The sequence below is a fragment of the Bufo bufo genome, chromosome 4 (assembly GCF_905171765.1).
Source record: "Bufo bufo chromosome 4, aBufBuf1.1, whole genome shotgun sequence".
Lineage (NCBI taxonomy): Eukaryota > Metazoa > Chordata > Amphibia > Anura > Bufonidae > Bufo > Bufo bufo.
The window spans coordinates 583,676,546-583,703,281 of record NC_053392.1 but is presented as its reverse complement, the minus strand read 5'-3'; the positions used below and the strand labels follow the sequence as shown (position 1 = coordinate 583,703,281).

Sequence of the window (26,736 nt, the reverse complement as noted above, 5' to 3'; positions counted from 1 at the left end):
TAGATAGATAGATAGATATGATAGATAGATAGATAGATAATAGATAGATAGATAGATAGATATGAGATAGATAGATAGATAGATAGATAGATAGATATGAGGATAGATAATAGATAGATAAAGATAATTAGATGGACAGAATAAATAGGAGGATAGATAACTTCCTTTCCACCATGTAGCACACATCATATCACCAAATTCTGAAGTTCCTTTCTACAAGGAGCCCCGTTCTCGCGCAGGCAGCGCACTATCTACGGGTCTTCCAGACGCCTGTGGCTTTGCTGTGTGAATTGACGCTAACAATATAAAGAGAGGTGAAAGTAGTTTTATTTAACCCTGCGTGTCTCAGTGCTGTGACTATTTCCCCAGGATTCTACTTTGTCCCCTCCATGTGACAGTCGGTCCAGGGATAACGGATGCCCCCCCCCCCCCCCCCCCTGTAACCCTTGCGCTGCAGGTTTCAGGCTCCACTCTCCGTTTTTATCTTTCTTTGGCGATATGTCTTTAAATGGAGACATGGCTGAGGCAGCGATCTGCAGCATTAGCGTGGAGCATCTCTTGATACGGATCCCACATCTTGTAATCACATTTATTAGTGTCTCGTCTGCTGTCCAGCCTTGGAGGCCATGGAAGCCCTGCTGTGGATCTTGGGATGGAGCTGCGACTCTGTTGGTTACAAACCAAAGGACAAATGGGCCACTGGGGGATACACCAGCTGTTCACGTGTCGCTGCTATCCAGAAGGGTCATCTTCAGTCTGAAGGAGCAGGCAATCTGCAGACTAATTACAAGTGCCTGCCTGCACGCTGCCCAGTGCAAGTCTGGTGACTTTCACAGAAAACAAAACCCTGCTAGGGATGCAAATGCCTCGTGATGGGAGAACGCCGGGCGCTGCCACCGAATACTCATTTGTTAGCAAAACAGAAGGGCGAGATTTTATTACCCAGGAGCAGCCGCCATGGAAAAAAAAAAAAAACACAACAAATTTATAATTTTGCCCTAAAAAAGGAAAAAAGCCTTCTTCACAGCGATTACAGCACGGGACTCAGCTCACAGGAGACGTGCAAAAAATATAAAAAAAAAAAAAATAATACATAAACATTACCCTAAACTGGATAATATTTTATTCATCACCTTGCATCATCTGAAAGGGGTTTTACGGTACTTACGGATGGCCTATCCTCAGGATAGGTTCTTAATATCAGATAGATGGGCATCCGACATCCCGCACCCCCCACTGATCAGCCGAATCAGGCAGCTGCCGGCAGAAACTATACAGCAGACGGAACTGGAAGCAGAAGGTGCTGTGTAGTGCCAGGGTACTGCCGATCTACTCCCGCCGTACACCGGCAACAGGACCTACACGGGTGCACCTAGCCTTACATACGCTGTATAGTTTTCAGTGCTGAAGGCTGCCCGAAACAACTGACTGGGAGAGGTGAGAAGAGTCGAACCCCCATTAATCTGATACAGATGACCTGTCCTGAGGGTGGGCCATCCATGGCCTTGTACCAGAACACCCCTTTAAAGGGGTTATCCCATGATTAATGTAAAACATGAAAATCAGACATCATGTAGCACATGACAATCTCTTTCTAACAAAGCTAGAACCAGCCCTGTACCTCACATGGATCCAGAGATCTCACCACTGATTTCTCTGCTACATTTATATCAAGCTGACCGCTTAGGGGGGAGTGTCCTTTATGCTGCAGCTCAGGGGGCGTGTCCATGCTCTCCCTATCACAGCTCAGGGGGCGTGTCCATGCTCTCCCTATCACAGCTCAGGAGGCAGTTAAAGGATGAAACGGAGCATGTGCGGCCATCTCAGTGAGCAGGACAAAGAAAGAAGAAAAAGAACAAACAGAAGGTGGCGCTATACTGACACATTTTATTGACTATCTCACTGGCTATACAAAATGTTTAATTACAAGCAATTACAAAAGTATTCAGATCCAGGTGCTGGTTTGAAAACGGTAGAATATTTTTCATGGGACCGCCCCTTTAAGCAGACCGCACATTCAAAAAGGACACATATTGCTTGTCAACCCCCATACACATGCATACTTGGCTCTTGGCCGAGTGCGTATGTGTTCTTCAAGGGAGAGTGGAATAAGTCATAGTGAGACACCTTTGGCAGCAGCTTATCTCCATTGAGAATAAAAGGATAGGCAGGCGTGGGCAACCTGCTGCACGCCAGCTGCTGTGAAACTACAACTCCCAGCTTGCATAGTGGCTCTTCTCAGAACTCTCCTAAAAATAAATGGAGCATGCTGGGAATTGTAGTTTCACAACAGCTGGAGTGCCGCAGGCTGCCTACCCCTGAGATAGGGTATATAGAATCCAACATGCCCAACCCATCTTTTTCTCCAAACATCTACCATTAGATGTCCCCTTGGATTTACTGCTTTGCCGATATGTGTTAGTTCTGGTTGGTATTCTATAGATAAACCAGGAAGATCAGGATGAATAGCGCCATAGCTGCAGTGCATGGAATTGAGGTAGTATAGAAATAAAAAAGTTCTAAAACAACTTTACATTTTTGTCATCAGTAAGAAATTTATCGCCCAAAATTAATGGAAGGCGGGGGGGGGCTCCTTGTATAGTTCAGGCGAAATTCGGTTTAAGAAGATCTTGCGATATGTCCTAGATACCCATCAGAAGATCTCACTGGTGAAGTCTGTGATCCTGGACCATCATTGACTTCCAGAATGAAAAGTCCTATGCAGAGTGGAAACTCCTTAGGCTGGGTTCACACGGGCGTTGCGGGTGACGTGCGGGAACAGATGCGTGTGCGTTGCGGGAAAATGTGTGACTTTTTTCCCCGTGAGTGCAAAGCGTTTTAATGCGTTTTGCACGTGCGTCAGAAAAAACGGCATGTTTGGTACCCAGACCCGAACCTGGACTTCTTCACAGAAGTTCGGGTTTGGGTTAGGTGTCGTGTAGATTTTTGTTGTGTAGATTTTGACATGGTTATAAGGGAAAATAATAGCATTCTTAAAACAGAATGCTTAGTAAAATAGTGATGGAGGGGTTAAAATAAATAAATAAATAAATAATTAACCTCACCTTAATCCACTTGTTCACGCAGCCCGGCTTCTCTTCTTTCTCCTTCTTTGAGGAAAAGGACCTTTGGTGACGTCGCTGCGCTCATCACATGATCCATCACCATGCTATTGTAACATTGACCAGAGAGGCGCAGCCTGCTGGAAATTACTGAAGGCTGGGCTGGGGCCTACATCAGACCCCAGGCAGCCTTCACACACATAAGCACCCTACGATCGCATTTGCAGGGTGCCGATGGCAGACAGTTTACATTTGGCAGGCGCCATTGCCCGCGGCATGTAAAGTGTTAAACAGCCCGGATCGGCACTCCTGCACCTACGACCCATGCAGCGCTTAGAATGGGCCCACCCTAAGGACACTTAGTGACCGCCGTAAAAACACATATAAGTGGTCCCTAAGGGGTTAAGGACCAGGCCGTGTTTTGGAAACTTGACATGTGTCATTTTATGTGGTAATAACTTCAAAAAGCTTTTACTTATCCAAGCGATTCTGAAATAGTTTTCTCGTGACACATTGTACTTTATGATAGTGAAAAGTTTTAGTCGATATAACTTACCCTAATTTATTTATAAAAAAATCCCAAATTTACCGAAAATTGGGCAAAATTAGCAATTTTCAAAATTAGAATTTATCTGCTTTTAAGGCCTGATGCGCACGGCCGTTGTGCAGCAGTTCTGTGCATTGGGGACCGCAATTTGCACAGGCAACGTCCGTACGGTGGCCGGGACGGATCGAGACCCATTCAACTTTTATTTTTTTTGCAGTGCGGAGGCATGGACAGAAACACCACGGAAGCACTCCGTAGTGGTTCTGTGGGGTTCCGTGCCTCCGTTCTGCACCGCATTGGGTCCGCATCCGTGATGCGGGGAGCACATGGCCAGTGCCCGCATATTGTGGACCCGCTGTTGGCGGGCCGGGCAACGGGTGTGTGCATGAGGCCTAAGGCAGATAATGATACACCATAAAAGAGTTATTACTTTACATTTCCCATATGTCTACTTTCATGTTTGCATCATTTTGTAAATGTAATTTTATTTTTTAGGATCTTATAAGGCTTAGAAATTTAGAAGCAAATTTGTACATTTCTAAGAAAATTTCCAAAATCCACTTTAAGGATCACTTCAATTCTAAAGTCACTTTGTGAGGTTTACATAGTGGAAAACACCCATGAATGACCCCATTATGGAAACTACACCTCGCAAGTTATTCAAAACGGATTTTAAAAACTTTGTTAACCCTTTGGATGTTCCACAAGAATTAAAGAAAAAAGGGGATTACATTTTTAAATTTCACTTTTTTGGCAGATTTTCCATTTTAATTAATTTTTTCCTGTAACACATCAAGGGTTAACAGCCAAATAAAACTCAATATTTATTACCCTGATTCTGCAGTTTACAGAAACACCCCACATGTGGTCTTAAACTGCTGTACGGGCACACGGCAGGAAGCAGAAGAAAAGGAATGCTGTATGATTTTTGGAAGGCAGATTTCACTAGGATAATTTTAAGTTGCCATATGACATTTAAGGACCCCCTGATGCACCCCTAGAGTAGAAACTCCAGAAAAGTGATCCCATTTTGGAAATTATAGGATAAGGTGACAATTTTATTGGTACTATTTTGCGGTATATATGACTTTTGATTGCTCTATATTACTATAGATATACTACTATATAAATAGCTGTTCTTGCAAAGTTTTTATTTTTTGTTTTTTACGGTGTTCACCTGACAGGTTAGATAATGTGCTATTTTTATAGAGCAGGTTGTTAAGGACACGACAATACCAAATATGTCTACTTTTATTTTTATTTTGTTTCAGTTTTACATAATAAAGCATTTTTGAAATAAATCATATTTTTGTGTCTTTTTTCTGAAAGACAAATTTTATTTTTCGGGCGATTATCTTATGTAGGGGCTCAGTTTTTGCGGCATGAGGTGACGGTTTGATTGGTACTATTTTGGAGTACATACTACTTTTTGATAGTTTAATATTACACTTTTTGTGATGTATGGCGACAAAAAATAGATTTTTTTGGCATGGTTTTTATTTTATTTTTCTTTTACGGTTTTCACCTGGCAGGGTAAATCATGTACTATTTTTATAGAGCAGCTTGTTACGGACGCGGCGATACCCAATTTGTGTATTTGTTTACATTTATTTTGGTTTTACACAATAAAAGCATTTTTGAAAGAAAAACAATCATGTTTTTTTATGTTTCCATTTTCTGAAAGCCATATCTTTTTTTGGGCGATTGTCTTAGGCGAGTCTCATTTTTTGCAGGATGAGATGATGGTTTGATTGGTATTATTTTTGGGTATATATGACTTTTTGATCGCTTGGTATTGCACTTTTTGTGATGAAATGTGAGCACAGTACACACAAAGTACCGGCCATTTAGGGCAAGCATTCTCGTCCTGGTGGGGACAATAATGGGGATTGTTGTTACTCCACAGACCTGTTGGTTTGATATCAGATCACTTCTGCTAGTGAACGTTACATATAGGGAACTGTTATACATGTCCTTCTCTAGTATACCTACAGCCAGGAGGATATAGTAAGTATAGCAGCAATACAATTAAAAAAATTTCATGTTTCGTGTTTCATGTGTTTTTGCGCAGTTTGCTTCTACTTGTAGTCCTTGTTTGCTTTTACACTGTAGCCATGGTAGCGTGCACCTGAAGCCCCTTCTTTCATATTGTTCGGAGGTGCTAGTTTAACTTTGTTTTTCGCATTATACATTTGGGGGCAGTGGTTTCCACCCTTTGGACCGTGCCTGCCCAGAGCTTCAAATCTGAGCATAATACGGCTGGATTATACATTGTCCCGAATTTTGTAGGCCAAAAGCCCAGGAGAGGCAAGTTTGAGGGTACAACCACACGGTCAGGTTTCTGCATGCAGTTTTAGAAGCCAAAAGCAGGAGTAAATAAAAAATAAATAAAAAAAAGTCGAATCTGTCCTTTATACAGTACAGCGATCCCTCAGGATACAATATTTTCAACATAAAATGTCCTTTTCTGACCCATCGTAAGTTGAAACCAGATTCAACATACAATGTCTCAGACTCGGGTCCAACCAATCAAGACCACTTCTCTGGTAAACCAGCTGTATTAGATGCTAGTTATCAGCTATTCCTCACTGCTATATGTAAGGACTTGTGTTATCTCTCTTAGTTATCTGCTTATTTTTCTTAAATCTTCATTTTCTCTTATCTTGGATGACATTTTGGGGCTTTGGAACCGATTACTCAAGTTACGATGGTTTCAAAATACAATGGTCGTCCTGGAACCATTAATATTGTAACTTGAGGGACCGCTGTATCATGATCCACTCCTGATTTTCACTTCGAAGACTGCATCAGGAGACCTGACTTTGTGCTCGTACCCAGATAGGTTGACTTCTACAGATGGGACCTACACTGTCTCCGGTAGATGGGCCCGACACAATTTTGATCAAAAACGTGCACAAAGAGCTTCTAATTTTCATATAGTAAGTATAGAAGTAACGCAATTTACAATTATCCATGTTTTCAACATTTGCATGTGTCTTAACGGTTCCATGACATCCTGGATACATCTATCTGCCTCCACCCGTATCCAGGATATATTCAGACCTGTGCTTCGTCGATCCGCTGTCAAATGGATTACACGTGAAAACATCAAACCTATGGGAAGGTCGTGAACCCCATGGGTTTATCTACGCTCTATAATTAAGAGTAGCTGTGGTTTCAGCGCTACGCTTGACGCAGAGATATAGTAATCTACGTGAACCCAACACAAATGCAGTGACAGGACCTGAAATGAGCGCTTCATGGAGGAAAACATATCACTACAGGGAAGAGCGGGGTAAAAGACGTTAAGAAATGATAGGAGCAGGACGCTTGCAATTATTCCTGCTAAAGGTGATGCAACCGTTTATTAAGGGGGCAGTTACTTTTTTCACGTGGGCGATATATATTATATCATTCAGAATCCATTCGGTCTTCATTCTGGCTCTATATTTAGCCAAACTGTAGATCAGAAACCTTTGAGTGGTGACAATTACACAAAGAAGGGGGCAAATACTTTCGAGATGACTTGCGGCGTGGCACATGACGGCGCGGCATTCTCTTGTGGATGCGTATAAATCATAGACAGTGATACGCATGCTGCAAAGCGGAGGATCGATCACATGAGGACACAATGGGCACTTCCATTGGTAGCCTCATCCTCTGGAATTTAGGGGGCCATTTAACCAGCACTAAAGTACCCGGCGTTAGTCATAGGGGGTCGGAGCTGAACATTTCCCAGAGATAGGACCGGCACCTATCTCAACCTGCCCTGAAGTGAATGGAAAGCAAGCTTGAGGGACCAGAGAAAATAGGCGAGTGCACAGGCTCAGCTATTTTCAGAAGTTCCATAGCACTGAATGGAGAGGACACAGTACATGCATTGTGTGCTCTCCATTTATGACGGGGTCCCATTCTTGAGATAGGACCTGCACCTCCTAGTCATTTAAGGCATATGCTAGAAATGAGACCTGCACCTACTGGTCATTTATGGCAAATGCTAGGGTTGGGACCTGCACCTAATGGTCATTTAAGGCATATTCTAGAGGTGGGACCTGCACCTAATGGTCATTTATGGCATATGCTAGAGGTGGCACCTGAACCTATGGGTCGTTTATGGAATATGCTGGAGGTGGAACCTGAACCTACGGGTCGTTTATGGAATATGCTGGAGGTGGTACCTGCATCTAAGAGTCATTTAAGGCATTTGCTGGAGGTGGGACATGCACCTACGGGTCATTTATGGAATATGCTGGAGGTGGTACCTGCATCTAAGAGTCATTTAAGGCATTTGCTGGAGGTGGGACATGCACCTACGGGTCATTTATGGCACATGCTAGAGGTGGGATCTGTACCTACGGGTCATTTATGGCATATGTTAGAGGTGGGACCTGAACCTACCGGTCATTTATGGCATATGCTGGAGGTGGGACCTGCACCAACGGGTCATTTATTGCATATCCTAGAAAGATTAAGGAATGCGCAAAAAAAGGTGCCCCAGTATTAGTAGAATATAAATGAAATAGATATGGATTAAATACGATCTGTGAGACAACCGGACTAGTGTCCTCTTTAAATGACAAAATGTGACTACCAGAAGCTGTTATCAGGGGGAGCTGTGAGGAATATGGATTAATATTTACTGTCAGCCATGTTCCCACACCAACCATCTGCTGAAAGGTAGCAGAGGTAGTGAGCTCCACAGGGGGGCCCTGCTTCAAACCAAGCCAGATGGCAGAGAGCCTCTAGCAGTCCACCTTTGTTTACAATTTCTCACCTCCATTCAGCTAGCCAGGAACCCAGCTAATGGAACAGGAAAAACCTCTCTGCAGGGGGTCTAGGCCATTCCCCATTTAAAGCGAACCTTTCACCTGGATTTCACTTAATAAACTATCAAAAGTACCTTATAGATCATCCTCATTGTGTTAGCACACGGTCTTGTCCCGCTTTTCTGTCATGTGTATGCATGGAAAAATCGCCTTATAAAAGTACTCTTCTCCAGCTCCACAAGTCACGGTAGAAGTCAAGGGGGTAGCCCTTCCCTCACTCCAGGCTGTAACTCCCCTGCCCTAACCCCGCCTCTATGCAGTCTAATTGACACCCGGCTCAGTCGCCGGGACCGCGCTTGTACAGGCGGCGCATGCGCCGTCGGACTCAAGCTCGATCCTGTAACTGAATCGCGTATGCGCCGTCCCCGATGCCTGCCTGTCTTCTCTTCCTCACGCGCAATTCAGTTACAGGATCGCGCTCGAGTCCGACGGCGCATGCGCCGCCTGTACAAGCGCGGTCCCGGCGACTGAGCCGGGTGTCAATTAGACTGCATAGAGGCGGGGTTAGGGCAGGGGAGTTACAGCCTGGAGTGAGGGAAGGGCTACCCCCTTGACTTCTACCGTGACTGGTGGAGCTGGAGAATAGTACTTTATAAAGCGATTTTTCCATGCATATACAGTACAGACCAAAAGTTTGGACACACCTTCTCATTCAAAGAGTTTTCTTTATTTTCATGACTATGAAAATTGTAGATTCACACTGAAGACATCAAAACTATGAATTAACACATGTGGAATTATATACATAACAAACAAGTGTAAAAAAACAACTGAAAATATGTCATATTCTAGGTTCTTCAAAGTAGCCACCTTTTGCTTTGATTACTGCTTTGCACACTCTTGGCATTCTCTTGATGAGCTTCAAGAGGTAGTCCCCTGAAATGGTTTTTACTTCACAGGTGTGCCCTGTCAGGTTTAATAAGTGGGATTTCTTGCCTTATAAATGGGGTTGGGGCCATAAGTTGCGTTGAGGAGAAGTCAGGTGGATACACAGCTGATAGTCCTACTGAGCAGACTGCTAGAATTTGTATTATGGCAAGAAAAAAGCATCTAAGTAAAGAAAAACAAGTGGCCATCATTACTTTAAGAAATGACGGTCAGTCAGTCAGCCGAAAAATTTGGAAAACTTTGAAAGTAAGGGCTATTTGACCATGAAGGAGAGGGATGGGGTGCTGCGCCAGATGACCTGGCCTCCACAGTCACCGGACCTGAACCCAATCGAGATGGTTTGGGGTGAGCTGGACCGCAGAGTGAAGGCAAAAGGGCCAACAAGTGCTAAGCATCTCTGGGAACTCCTTCAAGACTGTTGGAAGACCATTTCAGGGGACTACCTCTTGAAGCTCATCAAGAGAATGCCAAGAGTGTGCAAAGCAGTAATCAAAGCAAAAGGTGGCTACTTTGAAGAACCTAGAATACGACATATTTTCAGTTGTTTCACACTTGTTTGTTATGTATATAAATCCACATGTGTTAATTCATAGTTTTGATGCCTTCATAGTCATGAAAATAAAGAAAACTCTTTGAATGAGAAGGTGTGTCCAAACTTTTGGTCTGTACTGTACATGACAGAAAAGCGGGACAAGACCGTGTGCTAACACAATGAGGATGATCTATAAAGGTACTTTTGATAGTTTATTAAGTGAAATCCAGGTGAAAGGTTCGCTTTAAATCAAATTTATCAGACAGCATGGAACAGGCGGTTCATAAGGAATTATGAATCGCCCGTCCATCACAGACATAAACTAGATACATATTTGTGTCCCTGTGGCCACGATGAACAGGCCCGTGGTCATAGCTTGGTGGTGGGTGGGATGCCAGGGAGGGGAGATATACATATCTCCCCACAGAAACCAAAGAACGGTACCAAGCTTGGACTCTACTGGTAGCCAGAACCCAGGCGGATCCATTGGTCCCAAAACCACCTCCCTGCGACATTCGGGTCTGGAGCCATGAGCCCTAATTGGTTTTGTGGCTCATGTGCTGCCAGCCCAGCAGAGGGGGGGTGGACCCCTCCCAGAGGCCGGGAGGGGAGGGGCTGGCTACAGGTTAAAAGGCTTGTGCCAGCAAGCGGGCGTGTCTTTTCTCTGAAGGAGGGTCACATAGTGCCATATGTTTAGAGCAAGCATGTCAAACTCAAAGGCTAACATGGGCCAAAAAAACAAAATTTAAGTTTATGTGGGCCGCATCAAAAAAAAAAAAATCGTACATTTTCATAGAACAACATTGTTGTTTCATGACTGCTGACCCCCAACATCCCGTTGCCCAATAACACAAGTGAGACCTATATATATATATATATATATATATATATACAAATATTAAACTTCACTATAAGACGCACCTAGATTTTTGAGGAGGAAAATAAGAAAAAAATATTTTTAACCAAAAGTTGTGCTTTTGGTGGGCTTTGAATTAATGGTGGTCTGTGCATGACACTATTATGGGGGATCTGTGGATGACGCACTGTCATGTGGGGAATCTGTGGATGGCACTGTTATGGGGGACCTGTGGATGGCACTGCTATGGGGTGGGATATCTGTGGATGGCATTGTTATGGGGTGGGGGGATCTGTGGATGGCATTGTTATGGGGTGGGGGGATCTGTGGATGGCATTGTTATGAGGTGGGGGATCTGTGGATGGAACTGTTATGGGGTGGGATATCTGTGGATGGTACTGCTATGGGGTGGGATATCTGTGGATGGCATTGTTATGAGGTGGGGGGATCTGTGGATGCCCTCTGCTCACCGAAGTATTTATAAACGTGAATCCTTATCCTGTTATTAAGTTGAACTAACGCTGCCCTCTCCCCTGTTCCCCTGTATCAGTACAGCACTTACGAACACGCTTCCATAGCAGGCAGAGCGGACGGCAGCAGTAACGTCACTCACTGACGTCAAGCGCCTGCTCCGCCCACTTTATGAATGAAGCAGGCGGAGCAGGCGCTCGACGTCAGTGAGTGACGTTACTGGTGCCGTCCGCTCTGCCTGCTATGGAAGCGTGTTCGTAAGTGCTGTACTGATACAGGGGAACAGGGGAGAGGGCAGCTTTAGTTCAACTTAATAACAGGATAAGGATTCACGTTTATAAATACTTTGGTGAGCGGCGGGGCCGGTGTAAGAGTACAGTGACTGCACCGGGCCCCGCCCCTAGTTACGGACACCAGCCCCTCCTCTCTCCCGGCTCATACATAGCAGTCTGCGATGCTGCATCTTTGCCGGGCCGCATGTTTGACACCCATGGTTTAGAGGGACCTGCAACCTGCTGACATCACTGCCCTCCATGTGACTAGTACTCATGAGAACCCAAAACGACTCATCCATCTGGTAAACTGACTTTTGCTCTGTTTAATCCTGTTTGTACCATACCACCTGTATTTGTAACCTCAGACCACTGTATATATCTTTGTGTGCATAGTGTATTGTCTAGTGAGCCCTTAAGGCGATTAAATATATAATTTAATCTTGTGCTGTCTGGTATCTCGATCACGAATCCCCACGTCCGTGTTTTGGCCTAGTAATACGCTACCACGGGTTGGTTTCTTACCCTATATAATCCCGTTAGCGGACCGGGCTTATATCAAACAAGGAACTGGTGGGAGTCTTTCCTGGCTGAGAACATGTAGTTTCACTGGGGCAGTGAAAAGGCTCTCTCAGCTTGTTGCCTTTCTGTGCCCGTGTGGACAGGAAAAATCTGTGAAAACTGTATCAAGCCGACCGTTCCCGCTCCTCCAGGAAGCTGTAACGTCACGCCTTGGTAACTAGTGACCACACCGTATCTCGTGAGCTCGACGTAGTTGACGTCCGGCGTTAGTCGGGGTACGGTATTCGTCACAGGAGCTAACTGCATAGGTGTGTTGATCTCATGTAGCACAATACAGCTCTTATGCTCCCTCTAGTGGCAGCTGTAGACAGACAGAAATTTATTATCTTACCCAATGGCTATACAGGGTATGTGGAGCTCTGATACTTATATTACGAAATGAACCATAGAAAGTTAGATGACGTGTTTAACCCTTTTAATTCCAAGAACACGCACAAGCTTTTCAAAAACTTCCACTGCTGGACTATAAAAGGAAAGAACTTGGAAGGAAAGAAACCCCATATTCAACAGGATACCAGGCTCATTATTTCCTGTGGAATATTTAAAGGTTCTGCACTCATCAGAAATAGAAGAGCAGCATGAAAAGCTTACCCCTTGCTTCTGTATGCAAGGGAGAGGTGCGGAGTTGCACATGACATCAGTAAAAAATTAAATAAAAAAAAGACCACAGCCTGTTAATACCGTCTAACACCTTTACAACCTGCGGTAACCCCAGGGGAAAAGATACAGGACCTGTTTCCATGCTATCACCCCTTCTACCAATCACAGCCAGTTCCTGTCATCTCTACTGCCCTGTATAGCCTCCTCTGACCCCAAAGGGGATGATACAGGAACTTTTATTCATGTGATCACCCCCTCTTACCAATCACAGCCTGTTCCCATCGTTTTTTTCCTATCATTTGCATGGCAAACTTGACTTAGACTTTTTTTTTACTTTCCTTCATGTCTGGTGATCCTCCAAAAATACAGGAAGACACACGGAAACAATAAACGGAAACCGATCACGGAACAGCGGAACCCCATTTTGCGGAACGGAACACAACAACGGTCGTGTGCATGAGGCCATATGTGTATGTAGACCCAGGCACAAAAGACATGCATAAACTCTGCCCTTCTGTACATTTATTTTTGGGAAGGCAGTGAGTGAGATATGCTTGAGGGTCAGACTTTTAGCTATAAACATGACTTTTTAAGCATTTCTGTTTATTACAAAGTGTCATGATTTGATAAAAAATTGCATTTATAGAGATTTCAAGATGACAACGTGCCAGGGGTCAACATTCAAAAAAATATACGGATTTGGGGGGGGACCATGACGGATAATACGATTTTTTTTATACTTCAGGTTTTAAATGTGTTTTGCGGTAGACATTCTGGCAAAGAAGGCGCTAAAGGTGACCCCTGAGTGTAACAGAATGCCATGATCTCAGTTCTGCGCTCCACAGTGGAAGATGCGGGACGCGCCTACTGTCCCCCGGTTTACGTTATGGCATCCATAAATGACATGTCAGCGGGTGATTCCCCTTTAATCATTTCTCACCTGCCGTCTTCAGGGAGGCGCACGGCACATCATAACTTCTCCGTCTGCAGCCCCTTTAAACATAACTTTACTTGACATTTACTCCATATTCAGACGAGCGCTTCCTACACAACGCATTTCACGCTCCCGGTTTCCTTGCAGCTGGATACCGTCCACATTCAAGTAATAAATACGAGAACATATGTGATTTTTTTTAAATGTGCCCTTTGACTGTCAGTTTTTCCCAAACAGGTGTTGCCTAAATGATTATAAATTGGCCCCTGGATACACCTCTTCAACTGAGCCGTACAGGGCTGGTGATAATATAATTAGGCCTGAAAACATCAGGCTGGTGAGTGCTTCCCATCTGTTTGGCAATAATGTTTAGTTAACAATAGTCTTTAAGAGAAGCACCTTCAACTTGCAGCTCTTTGACACATGCCGGGTAAAGCCGGGCGGTTAACTGTTGCTGCGCTGGAGCAAAGCACTGAAAGGGGTATCCTGCACCGAGCGTCCGAAATCGCGTGGCGTATTCTACAACACATTTCAGAAAAGGTTCTGACCTTCTATATAGCGGCTTATTCTCTATTAAGTTCACAACTGCCGTTTCTTGCAGGTTTTGGGCACTGACATACTGTAATCGACTGATGACCGATATTGTTTAAGGCAGGGCTGGCCTCCAGCTGTTGTAAAACTACAACTCCCACCATGCCCTTCTGTAGGCTGATAGCTTTAGGCGGCCTGGGCATGCTGGGAGTTGTAGTTTTGCAACAGCTGGAGAGCCGCAGGTTGGCCATACCTGGTTTAAGGGGTTGTCGCACAAAAAACAAATGCATTATTTTAACCTGCTCTCCAATGTTATTCCCACCCTTTTTAAAAGGCATCTGTCAGCAGATTTGTACCTAGGACACCGGCTGACCTGTTACATGTGCGCTCGGCAGCTGAAGGCATCTGTGTTGGTCCTATGTTCATATGTGCCCGCATTGCTGAGAAAGATGATGTCTTAATAGATGCAAATGAGCCTCTAGGAGCAACGGGGGCGTCACCATTACACCTAGAGACCTATAGATGCAAATCTGCTGAAAGATGTCCTTTAAAAAGGGGTTTTCTGAGATTTTACTACCATCGATGACCTATTCTCTGGAGAGGACATCAGTATCTGATCAGTGGGGGTCCAACAGCTGGGACCCCCTACCGATCAGCTGTTTGAGCACCGTGGCTCTCTCTGCTGACAGTGCCATACATTGTATTCTATATTGTATTGAATGAATGAAAGATGTCTGGGACACTGCAGGTAAGTATGGGACACTGCAGGTAAGTATGCTTCCCTTCACAAGTCTGGAAAGGAAGGGTTGGTATTTTTAAAAAACATCAAATACTAGACAGCCCCTTTAAAAGCTGAATGGTGCAGCAAAGTGCTTGCATAACCCTAGCTCCATTGAAATAGGGGGGGGCACAAGACGCCATTCTGGTGTTTAATGGAAGGACCCAGCGGTTGGGCCCCACCGATCAGACAACTTGTTAACAAAGCCCTAAGATGTAGAAGTGGCGCAATGCCAAGCAGTACCATTCAGCTTGGACCTCACAAGTGGCACCCTTACAGTACCACCACCAAATTGTGAGCCTAGGGAATCATTAATGTAATAGATCAGAAGCATTAGAACGCATTGTGCTTTTCTTTTTGGATAGTATGGGGCCCAAGGCTACAGGACATGAAATGGTGTTGCGCAATGAAATGGATTGTGGTTAGGTTCACCTTAATTAAAGGGCTTTTCGGAGATTTAGGCTACTTGACCGGACATTTTTTCATGCAACGGATCTGTCGTTCCGTCGCCTGAAATTCACGCTGGATGCGTCAAACCGTATGATACCGTGGACTGTTTTTGCTGGATCAGTCTACCGGATCGGACCTATCCTAGGGATATATCATCCATATAAAAAATAAAAAAAACTTTAATCAGTGTCTGAAACTCGAGATGCGTCCGTGGCAGCTTATCTCCCATGCAAACAAATGATCGGGGGCAGGGGTGTACAAAGATCTCATAGGGAAACATGGCAAAGCATTGTATACCTCCCACTAGGAAGAAATTTTGGCATCAATACACTTATAAATCTCCCCTTTTATGCGGCTCTAAATGCTAAAATTACCTTCATATAGTACCTGATAAATAAGGCTGCGGCCACCTCTAGGTGGAGCTCAAGGTGTACAAATTATACAGTTGTCATTTGTCATCAGTTGTCATTTAATGGACCCTGTAAAAATCTCTATGCACTGAGCTCCCCCTTGTGGTGGCTGCAGGGAAATGTTGTGAATTTGTCAGGAGTAGAAGACGTTGTTCAGTGCTGGGGCCCCTCTTCTCAGGCATCATAGCAGTGGCGTTGTCTGCCACTATGGTAGGTACACCACTGGGGTCGGGCATGAAAACCAATATGCTCGGTCCCTCCTTCCACAACATATTGAAGTTAGGGTTCTGCACTTGTGGGCAGTGTAGGCAGGGCTCCCTCAATACATTTGGGTTCAGCAGACTTATCTCAAACATATGGCCAGCTTTAAGGTGGCGTACACAGACAAAAGTCAGCAGAACATGCCCATTTCAGCAAGGCGCAGCTAACCATCAATGTACGGCAGTGTCCTCCCTGGAAGTTGATTTCGGGTAAAAGAAAAGTTGGGCATGTGAAATTTCAGCATGCTCGATCCTTTGTTCTCACGGTAGATGGTGAATGGCCATCTCCATGTTGAGAACACATGCACACTCAGCTGAGACCCACAGCAAGTTTTTTTTTTTCTGGATACAATACTGCACCAGTATTGTCATCATGTCAAAAAGCAAGCGAAACCTGAGGGATACGAATTAGCGGAACTGTGAACGGAGCAAAATAATGAAGATGATGATATGATTATGGGAGCAGCTATTTAGAGATATGCTTTACAGCAACCACATGGAACACAGACACCAAGGACAGGAGATGACTGACTTCTATGGTAGAATGTTGTGGGCATGCTCTGTGACCACTGCAGGGGTCATTGTGCAGGGAGGAGGAGTATATAAGCTGTGACATCACCTATTGTGGGTTGAGGATCTGCATTATTTATATATACAGATCTAGCAGGCGTTAAAGGTAACTTCTGGAGCGGTATCACACAAGCGGATCACGCTGGCTTAGTTTAACAATGTGCAAAGTTTCTAAAGCTTAAAGGGAACCTGTCACCGGGATTTTGTGTATAGAGCTGAGGACATGGGTTGCTAGATGGCCGCTAGCACATCCACAATACCCAGTCCCCATAGCTCTGTGTGCTTTTATTGTGCAAAAAAAACGATTTAATACATATGCAAATGAACCTTAGATGAGTCCTGTCCCTGACTCATCTCACCTACAGGACTCATCTCAGGTTAATTTGCAGAAGTATCAAATCAGTTTTTTTACACAATAAAAGCACACAGAGCTATGGGGACTGGGTATTGTGGATCTGCTAGCGGCCATCTAGCAACCCATGTCCTCAGCTCTATACACAAAATCCCGGTGACAGGTTCCCTTTAAAGTGTACCAGAGTTTAAAAAAAGGTTGCATAATGGCTGTGCTTCTTTGTACAATCATAACTGTGAAGGGGCAGGTCTTTTGGGCTTCCCTAATGTCTTTTTCAGCCATAATATTCCTCGTTCCAGCTGCACAGCTAGATTCATTTCTCTCACAAGCAGGGGCATTCTCCCTCCTGTGAAATCTGCCAGTGCTGTAATGCTGTGATATCTTTTCCCTTACGTCTTACTACATTTGTTTTTAGCTCCAAAGCTCATAGAGCAGCTAAGGAGGGAGAAATCACACTTACAGACACACAGGAGGCTCCTATAATTTTCAAAAGCTGCGCAGAAGCAGTACTTTTCATCATGATCTCAGCTAGCTCTGACTCGTCCCCAATTTCTGTATCTCTGTTACTAGGGACAGATCTTGCCTGACAACAGGCAGTTGACTGCACATTAGGTAGTAATAACTTTATGCCTGCATGCACCTGAAAAAAAAAAAGCTGTATTTTTTTTCAATGCAGTGATTTAAAAATCTGCTAGTTACAACATTTTATATTAAAAGGAAATTGTATGAAAGTACAATGACTCTTTAAAGTTGCAATACTGTCAGGATAACGTATTAACCCACTGATGTTGGTGCTGACTACATCCGTAGGTGTTACTTGTCATTTTGCAATCCTACCTGCAATGATAATGAAATGACTGCTGAGAGGTAATCTCTATAGAATAGGAAGTGTCAGCCTACTATTAGGCTTAGTGTGAAAACTGCAGGCTTTTAAAATGTAGTTTTTACATAGACAGCGATATCATAACAATATTTATATAGCGCTAACAAATCCTGCAGCGTTTTACAATCAGGAATATGGAAAAGAATGCCAAAAGTTCTTAAAAAAAAAAGTAATGCGACATAAAATGAGGACTTTAAATCCCTGATTTTTGCAGAGCGCATTTTCGCAAGGGTTAGAAGTAGTTGCTCTGTACTCATGTAACTTCGTCTCCCGAACACTTTTAATCCACACCACCCTGTACAAAGTCCTCGGAAAGTGAACAGCAATCCAGCTTTATAAAAAGGGAAACTCTCGTTCCGACCATCTGGAGAAGTTCGCATTTAACATGCATCACTCTTAGTGCAAGTCGTTTCTTAATGAACAATTCTGCGGCTGTGTATTAATATGATGGCTCCATTCACTACCCATCGTACCCAGCCAAGTAGCGCTTTCCTTTTTTTTTTTTTTTATGCTGTCCTGACACGAGTCCAATTTCTAATGAAGCTGTCGACATAAAGGACAGAGGGAGAGCGCCGATAACCTCTCGGATAGGATCTGTTCCCTGCCAGCAAAGAGCGCAGCAACATTCAGAGAAAGAAGCAAATGACGACAGCTCATTGGTTTGTTCAACAATCTAGAAAGACAAAAATCTCATTTTGCTCTAATTTGGCCCCATTGTCCTCCCTGTGAAAGGCTCTTATTAAAGCGGTCTTGTGTTTTGTGATAAAACATACTCGGGGATAACAAATAACGATTAGGAAATAATTAATTTTGCTAGAACACCTTCCTCCGTGAATACAATTAATAGATTCCTCTTCTCCCTGATGAGGGTTTTTTTTTTTTTTGTTTCAATTTTTTTTCCCCTCGCCGTAGAGAGAGACGCACATTTACATACAGTACAATGGGAGACGGCGCTGCGACGGGAGGCTATAGTATATCACAGAATGGCTGCTTCTCTAACCTGCTTCTTATGAGATTGTCTCATCTCCCGTATAGTACCCTCCACACAATGGGCTGAATGGGAGCTCCGCCGTCACAATGAGACGGGAAAACAGGCAGAAGAGGCTTTTCACGCTCAATGGATATTATTAAAGATGGTGTTGTTTTATTTCAGTCTACCTATTGTTCCGGGGACTCTCTTATAGACACAGAACCAGGACTAAGGCATCATCATCAAAATATAGGGGTCAACAACAGTTACACATATGTAAATATATATATACATATACATATATACACACACACACACATATTATATATATATATATATAAAAAAAAAATATATACACATATATATATATATATATATATATATATACACACACACACACACACACACACACACACACACACACACACACACACACACATATATATATATAATGTAAAATAAATATATTATATGTAAAAAATATATATATTTTTTACATATTTTACTCACATATATATATTTACATATAATATAATATATATATATATATATATATAAAGTATGTATATACACACACACTAATTATATAGGCGTACAGATATTCATTTATATAGGATATTTATTAACTGCAGATTAATATAGTATTTAAAGGGGTTTTTATCAACATCCTTTAAAGGAATCATTTATAAAGTTCGCTGTAATGTTGTAATTTATTTACATTTATTGCTCCTCTCTCCCGGTCTGGGCTGTGGTCACATGACCGTGTCCATGCAGCTCTTTCTTATTTCCTGTGATGTTATGTCCATGGGTGGGGCATTGACTATGTAACTAACTGGGTGGAAGGAGCTATAAACTAGCTAGGTGTTGTTAGGTGCAGTGATAGGGGAGTGTCTATGTAACTAGGCAGTGGGAGGAGCAATAAGCTGGGTGTTAGGGGCGGGGCTGGAGGTGTGGCAGAGGAAGGAGAAGTGCATCTTGGGTTTGGTTGGATACAGCAACAGGAAGTTCTACATAGAAGTATTTACTAAAACAATAATGGCAGGAGCAGTGACAATCCTTTTTAAAGGGGTTGTCCAGCAGGATTACATTTTTATATATGGCTCAGAATGGATTAAAAAAAAAAAAAAAAAAAAAAAAAAAAAAACATTACCCATAATTCCTCTGAGATTGCCATTCCAAAGCTTACCGCTCGTCTCATCTCCCGGGTCCCAGCTCGACATGCAGGAGATGCCTGCTCAGCCATTCACTGGTTGCAGGGGCCCCCACCTCAGGCAGTGATTGGCTGAGCAGACATTGCCTGCATGTCGAGCCATGTCCAGGAAACAGAGAGCAGGGGGGTCCGGGTTACATTGGAAGGACAGCGGCAGGTGATCGGTGAGTAATGCTTCCTTATTCCCCATGTAATAATTCTGGAGCAAGTTTCCTTATAGCTCTGCATTGTGTTGTTCCTCAGTTATTGCTCCTAGAAGTGTATGAATAAATTGACAACTGGGTGTTACCAGTTAGAGGTGTGTCCCTCCACAGTCTGACACTGTCCCACTAATACTGCTTATAGGTCTATCCAGAAGCATACTCATTTGACAAGGAGAATGGGGTTTCTAAGAGGGATAACAGCGGAACAGCAAAATGCAGACTAAATTTTGCAAACCAAATAATTATTTTTTCATGAGAAATATTTTTTTTAATGAGAAAAGTTTTTACTGAAAGGGAGGCCGTTGCTTTATTAACAGTATACATTGTGTACAAAGCTTGCTGCAGCTTTCAGCAAGCAGATGCCCGCAAGTCTGGGGACCCCCTCCACCCCCTGCCCAGTCATCCTCCTCCCACAGTCTCCAGTTCTGTAGTATCCACATGATGGAGCAGTTTTTTTATGTGCCACGCCAGGCTTAGTCAAGTCAACAAATGAAGACGTAGCACCTCAACATCCAGGTTCAGCCCTACCTGGACTCTCGCCCTTCTCCGTAACATACCGTGTTCCCTGACCCCATGGACTTCTGGGTAGGCAGATTGTGGCCAAACTAGCCCAGTATGCTCTCTCTGTCCTGTCCAGCCTCCAGTGTCATGCCAGAGATGGTTTTCAGCATGGAAGGGGGCGCAGTGACATCCAAATGGACAAAACTGTCCTGCGTCAGTGTACTAAACATAATTGTTGTCAAAATGAATGAGTCGTGGATCTGTGGGGATATTCACAGTCTTCCAGCTGAGACCAATCAATAGATTTACTGTTGCTGACTGTGCGCCATCATGCCACTGCAACTGTCTGCCTGCCTACCATCATGTTCTATACCATATGTCTGCTGCTGCCTCTGCCACCACCTTGACACTGCCTCTGTCGGCCTGCCTACCATCATGTTTCGTACTGTATGGCTGCTGCTTCCACCATCATGCCACTACCGATGTCAGCCCACCTACCATGATGTTCCCTACAGTATGGCTGCTGCTTCCGCCATTATGCCACTGCCGCTGTCGGCCTGCCCTACCATCATGTTCTGTACCGTATGGCTGCTGCAGTCATTGCTGATACTCCCTGCTGCTAATCCTAATACTGCCACTACCACTACCATCCATCACTACTACTACTACCCCTAAACAGCCTCATATACATCTACTGACCTGTCTGTTGCATGCCGTGATGCTATTGATGCTGCTATTATTGTGGCCACATGCCACGATTACCCTACCCTTTCCACATCCACACTGTATTGCTGCTTCTTCCACTTAAAAGGCTCCTTCAGAACAAGTCACTGTTTCTTCTGGCAATTAACACCTGTGTGTGTATAAATATGGGCAAGTATTCTGCCCCCATTAATTCATAATTTTTAAATGCTTGGTCTATCTCTCCCATATCTATTTAACTATAGTATCTCTCTCATATCCATCTCTCAAATCCTTCTCTCTCTCTCTCTATCTGTCTACAGTATCACTATCCATATCTCTCTGTCTCTATCTCTCTCTCTATTCAACCTATTACCTATCTTAGGATACTTTCACACTAGCGTTAATATTTTCTGGTATTGAGATCCATCATAGGGGCTCAATACCGGAAATAAACGCTTCCGTTTTGTCCACATTTATTGTCAATGGGGACAAAACGTAACTGAACAGAACGGACTAGAGTTGTTGCGATACCAAATTTTTGATTCGGTTTTGATACCATGAAAAAGTATTGCGATACTCGATACCATTCGATACCACGCGAAAAAAAATAAACAAAAAAAGCCACGTGCATTCCTCATTTTTAAAAATGGCGAATCGCACAGTTTTTATTTTATTTTTTCTGTTCCGGCATTCACCACCTAGATTTTTTTTTTATATTTTAATAGTTTGGACTTTTCTGACGTGGCGATGTAATATGTTTATTTATATATTTTATATGTGAAATTGGGAAAAGGGGGGTGATTTATACTTCATATTTTAGTGTTTTGTTTTTTTTCACTTTTTATTTAATAACTATTTCCCCCCTTAGGGGCTAGAACCTGGGATCTTTCATCCCTTTTCCTATTCACCCTGATAGATCTCTATCAGGGTGAATAGGACTCCACACTGTCCCTGCTGCTCTGTGCTTTGTGCACACAGCATCAGGGATGTTACCATGGCAACCAGGGCTTCTGTAGCGTCCTGGCTGCCATGGTAACCGATCGGAGCCCCAGGCTTACACAGCTGGGGCTCCGATCAGAAGCTGCCACTGCACCACCAATGAGGGGGAGTGGAGAGGTCCCTGTGGCCACTGCCACCAATGATTTTAATACTGGAGGGTTGAGAGGGGCCGGCGCACTGTGCCACCAATGATTTTAATGGGATGGGGGGATTGAGGGGGGGGGCACACTGCACCACCAATGATTTTACCCCTTTATACAGGAGGCGGGTACTAGCAGATCAGCGGCAGTTAACTGCCGCTGATCGCAGCTCCCTGTCAGGGGCAGGGTGCCGGCAATGCGATTCTGCTGCCGGCACCCGCCTCCTGTATGTGTTAAAGACTGACTACTGTATATGAGTCCAGACTTTCACTATCAGGCCACACAGAGCGGCGCCCAGCGATGTCTCAGCACTCACCATTTAGTCCTGGGCGCCGCTCCGTTCGCCCGCAGTGCCCCATTACTGTCTCCTCTCCTGCTCCACATGCTGCTGATTACTATCGGAGCGATGGGAGGAGACATCAGCTTCACTAGTGGGCGTTCCTTCTCCCTGGCTGTAGCGCTGTCCAATCGCAGCGCAGGGAAAAGGAACGCCCACTAGTGAAGCTGATGTCTCCTCCCATCGCTCCGATAGTAATCCTATCATTGGTGGCGCAGTGCGCCCGCCCCTCCTCCGCCCCTCTCTTCTCATTGCCGCCCCTCCTCCACCCCCTCTCTTCTCATTGCCGCCCCTCCTCCGCCCCTCTCTTCTCATTGCCGCCCCTCCTCCGCCCCTCTCTTCTCATTGGTGGCAGCGGCAGCAGCACAGGGGGAGGGAGAACAGCTTCCTTCTCCCCGTGCTGCTGAGAGAGAACATGAGCGCGCCGATAGCAGCGCGCTCATGTTCAGAGATACTAGACTGCGCAGAAGCGCAGCCCAGTATCGAAAAAACGGAAATCCCGGTATCGTATCGATACCGGGACAAAAGTATCGATTGGGTATCGAAATTTCGATACCCGCAACAACCCTAGAACGGACTGCTCCAAAATGTATTCCGTTCCATTCTCATGCTGCGGTTTGCTTTCCGTCCTGGGATGCGGAGCGAGACTGATCCGGCATGGCCCACAATGCAAGTCAATAGGGACGGATCCATTTTCTCTGACACAATAGAAAACGGATCCGTCCTCTATTGACTTTCAATGGAGTTCATGACAGATCCGTCTTGGCAATGTTAAAGATAATACAACCGGTTTCATTCATAACGGATGCAGATGGTCGTATTATCAGTAATGGAAACATTTTTGCTGAACTTTTTGCAAAAACTGCTAGTGTGAAAGTAGCCTTATATCCATCAAACTCATATCTGTCTATCTCATAACTGGATCTATCTATATTAATCATTCTCATAACTATATATTTCTCAGATCTCTCAACAGATATCAGATGGATATTATTTAGCTATAAGATATAAAATCTACATTATATTTATCGCTCAGTCTCAGGTCCCCCTCACACACCTCGTTTAGTCATCCATCAGACATATCTCACACTATTAGGCCTCTTGCACACGAATGTTGTGTGCCCGTATTGCGGCCCACATACGGCGGGTCTGCAATATATACGGGCACCGGCCCGTGGGCACTCCGCATCACGGATGAGGACCCATTCACTTGAATGAGTCCGCAATCACGGAGATGCGGAACGGAAGAACTACGGAGTGCTTCCGTGGTGTTTCTGTCCGTGCCTCCGCACCGCAAAAAAAAATTGAGCTTGTTCTATTTTTTTGCGGTGCGGACGGATCACGGAACCATTCAAGTTGAATGGGTCCCGATCCGTCCCGGCCGCCGCACGGACGTTGCCTGTGCTTTGGGGACCGCAAATTGCGGTCCCCAATGCACGTTCCGTGTGCAAGAGGCCTTATACAGTTACAAACTAGAAATATCCCCCGGTCCCGTAGAATTCATATATACCTGGCAATACAAAAAGGGAATGCCCTCTGGCTTTTTTTTTTTTTCTAATAAAGTTAATTTCTAGATATTTTCTATGCATACAAATGTAAAAATGTTTACTATGCTAATTTTTTTTAATTAAAGATATTTCTCTTGTCAAATCCTTTCATATGCACTGCTGAACCATCATCAAACGTTAACTTTCCAGCTTAACACCAGTATAGCCGGTGGCAGCCTGAAGGTTTACCATCTGCTCCCAACCAAAGTCAGTGTGGCCACCTTCAGAACATATGCATCAAAGCCCTGAGACATGAGATGGAAGGAATCCGGCACAAGTCAGCAGAAGGGGAGGCGCAGACCCGGAGGCAGGCAACAGGCGAGCCCATGGATCCAGGGAGCAAGGCGAGCCATTTGTCACCTTAGCAAAGAACAGACAAGGTCACTGGGGAACTACTGATGGCAACAAGGACAACGTCTCCACTCTGTAACTCTCACAATGTCAAGTAAGAATTCTCAAAGACGTAGGACACAATGGTTAACCATGCCACTAACTAAAAGGGATACTTCAAGTAACCGCCCACCTCTTGAAAAGGTACTTAGAGGGCCAATAAACCTAATATTGGATGAGCGGTTGGAGCTCTGATTTCTGACACAGAGGTCCAAATTCAATTTAATAACCCTTATTACAACTTAACCTTTAATGATATTTTTTTTAAATCCTACACTTAATCCACAATGGTATAGTTATAAAATCACAACGGGTCCGGTATCACAGTTTAAACAGTCAGGAACTATATTGACTCCAGAGACTAGGATGGGGCATGAGTGTGTTCCACATCTCCAGTATCTGAGGAGGCCACCAGAGAGATATTAAACAATAAAAATATCAAAGGTTCCCTGAAGAACGCGTTGGGACCCAGTATTGTTGGAGGTTTGGGCTATAGAAATGACTTCAAGGGTTTAGCCACTGAGAAGTGGGGATACTCTTTTAGGGGGCGGGTGTTCCGCTTTTAGGTAGGGGTAGCCAAAGGAGGACTCAGGGAAAGTTTGCCTGACTCCAATAAAAACCTAATAATTTGGACCCCACTTCTCAGGTGGAACCAGGAGGGACCATTCAAATCGCCAAAGAAAGTGGATTACTGAATCTTACTGAACGCTGATCCATTTCATCTTATACCGGCATCTACATGGAGACATCAAACCTGGTAGAACTGCGAGTGAAGACCAGCTGGATGTGGAACACACCCAGGCCCCATCCTAGTTTCCGGTCAATATAGTTCCTGTTTAAACTGTGATACCGGACCCATTGTGACTTTATAACGATATAATTTTGGATTAAAAACGCAACCATCGATTTCAACTAAACTTGGTATACACATCCCTTGCTACCTGAAAAGAAATCTTGTGGGGGTCTCAGCTCTCTAGGACGTACCGTTCCTGAGATATTCCCCAAAAATGACCTGCATTAGCCAATACAAGCCTGCAAGTCTCTCTCTTCATATCCCAACTGCCATACACACGGTCACATGTCCCTTATCAGCCAATAGAAGCTCTCAGGCCCTTAGTCTCCACATACACACAGTTTTACTCCAGGTTTCCATAACAACCCAAACATTTTCCATTTTTCCTCACTGCTGTAGGTCAGATTTAGGCTAGGGCTACACGACGACAATAAGTCGCACGACACATAGGGCACAACTACACTGCTACATGTGTCGCGCGACAATTTTTATAATGATAGTCTATGGTGTTGCACTGCGACATGTGACACGCTGCGACGCGACAGTTGCAGAAAAATTCCTCTTGGATGGATCTTTTGCAACTGTCATGTCGTAGTCGCAGCGTGTCACATGTCGCAGTGTGACACCACAGACATCATTATAAAAATTGTTGAGACAAAATTTCGCACGACACATGTCGTCGTGTAGCCCTAGCATTAAAGGGGCTGATACTGTGGAGGTCACTGTTAAAGGGGCAGCACTGTGGAGGTCACTGTTAAGGGGGCGGGCCCCTGAGGAGTTTACTGTCAAGGGAGTGTGGTGCTGTGAAACTCACTGTTAAAGGGCGGGCTGCTGTGAAGGTCAAAGTTAAGGGGATGGGCTGCTGTGGAGGTACTATTTTAAAGTGGCAGGGCACTGTGGGGGGGGGGGGGGGGGACAGTGTTAAGGGGTGGGGGACTGTGGAGTTCACTGTTATGGGAGATACTGTCGATATCTTTTAACATAGAGATAACAAATTCATAAGAGCCTGGTCGATCCACCTGGCCGTCCGATTGTGTCGGGCAGTGGATCGATCTTTAGCAACATAGCTATATTTCTTGATAGAATCTTGCGTGTCCATGCCATCAGCGCCCCTTCCTACATTAGGGATACCAGCCACTTCTTATTGAAGTTAAGGGG

The 26,736-nt window shown here is 44.3% G+C and overlaps 1 protein-coding gene across 2 annotated transcripts in view; it reads right to left on the bottom strand.

The window, feature by feature from the left end:
* The window catches only part of RPS6KC1 (ribosomal protein S6 kinase C1), a 155,604-nt gene that overhangs the window by 46,728 nt on the left and 82,140 nt on the right, over positions 1 to 26,736 (bottom strand). The window lies entirely within an intron of this gene.